The sequence below is a fragment of the Propithecus coquereli genome, unplaced genomic scaffold (genome assembly GCF_000956105.1).
Source record: "Propithecus coquereli isolate 6110/MARCELLA unplaced genomic scaffold, Pcoq_1.0 Scaffold73, whole genome shotgun sequence".
NCBI lineage: Eukaryota > Metazoa > Chordata > Mammalia > Primates > Indriidae > Propithecus > Propithecus coquereli.
The window spans coordinates 5,415,814-5,417,635 of NW_012153396.1; positions in this window are offsets into that span (position 1 = coordinate 5,415,814).

Consider the following 1,822-nt stretch of genomic DNA (forward strand, 5'->3'; position numbering starts at 1 on the left):
TTTTCATAATTTGAAATTTCCTGCTGGATAGGGTGGGAGCTGGAAAGATGTTATCCATATTCTTCAGATGATTACAGTCTGGTAGTAGACAGAAGTCAGGTAGATATAAACAGTCAGTCTACAATGCATAATGTTATGTGGGTCCTGAGAAAAACTATGGAGTTTATAAAAGGCAAATTGGTTTATTGTTTTAATTAACCAGATAATATTTTCAACTCCCCCTTCTGGCAAAACCCTAATACCAATTCACCAATTCACTTTCTTATATCTCGGAAACATACTATTGGTGCTTGGTTTTCAAATAATTGTCATTTGTTTAAGAGTTAATCCAGTCTATTTCCAGTCTATTGTAAGTACGACTTACAATGGGGCTATGTCCCAGCAAACCCATCATAAATTGAAAATATCGTAAGTCGAAAATGCATTTAATAAACCCACCAAGCATCAGTTTAGCTTAGCCTACCTTAAATGTGCTCACAACGCTTACATTAGCCTACAATTGGGCAAAATCATTTAACACAAGACCTATTTTATAATAAAGTGTTGAATATCTCATGTAATTTATTGAATACCTGTATCTAAAAAATACTGGCAACATAGTACACTGTAGAGTATTGGTTGTTTACCCCCATGATCTTGTGGCTGACTGGCAGCTCTGGCTTGCTGCCACTGCCCAGCATCATGAGAGAGTATTGTGATGCATATCACTAGCCTGGGAAAAGATCAAAATTCAAAATGTGGGTTCTACTGAATTCATATCACTTTTGTACCACCATCAAGTCAAAAATCATAAGTCAAACCACTGTCAGTCAGGGACCATCAGTACATTTTTTTAGCAAAAAATTACATGCAGAGAAGTACCCAAAATAAGAGTACAACTTAATGAATTTTCACAAGTGAACACAGCCATGGAACCAGCACCTATATCAAGAAACAGAATAATAGTTTGGGCTGTTTTTTGTACTTTATACAAGTAGAATCATATAACACGCACTCTTTCAGGTCTGGCTTCTTTCAGTCAATATTTTGTAAGGTTCATCTATGCTGTGTGTAGTTTCTTCCTAATCTTTGTACAGTGTTCCAAAGCACAGTATACCACAATTTATCCAATCTACTCCTGACAGAAAGTAAATGTTTCCTTGTTTGAGCTATTATCAATAGTGCTGCAGTGAATACACATATCTTTTGGTAAACATATGTTAAATTTCCAAGTAGAATTAATGGGTAATAGGGTATGCATACTGTTTAAACATGGTTGTACCAATTTATACTCCTACCAGCAGGTGTTCCACACCCTTGCTAACTTAGTCTTGTTCAGTTTAGCCATTCCAGTGGATGAGTGGTACTGCATTGTGGTTTTAATTTGCATTTCCCTGATGACCAAAGTGGTTGAACACCTTTTCAAATGATTATTAGCCATTTGGACATTCTCTTTTGTGAAGTTCAAGTCTTGCTCATTTTTTTAATGGGCTGTTTTCCTTTTTTTTATTGATTCCCAGGAGTTATTTCTATATTCTGCACATCAGTCCTTTGTATTACAAAGAGCTTGTATTCTGTGGCTTGTTTTATTTTTCCCCATTTTCCAGTTTATTTTGCTTCATCCCACACTAACAGATTCTAAAGCTAAGCTTTTTGATTAAACAGACAAAAACTCAACGTGGATATGTCAGGGTAAAAGCTGCTGCTCTCACCTGCTCTACTTAATTTGCCTTCATCATTGCTAATGATGACTCTTACTAGATGTACAAATAAGTACTCTTATCTTGTTTAATGTTCAGGTTCTGACTAATAAGAAGACAACCTTCTTTGGTGGCAATTCTCT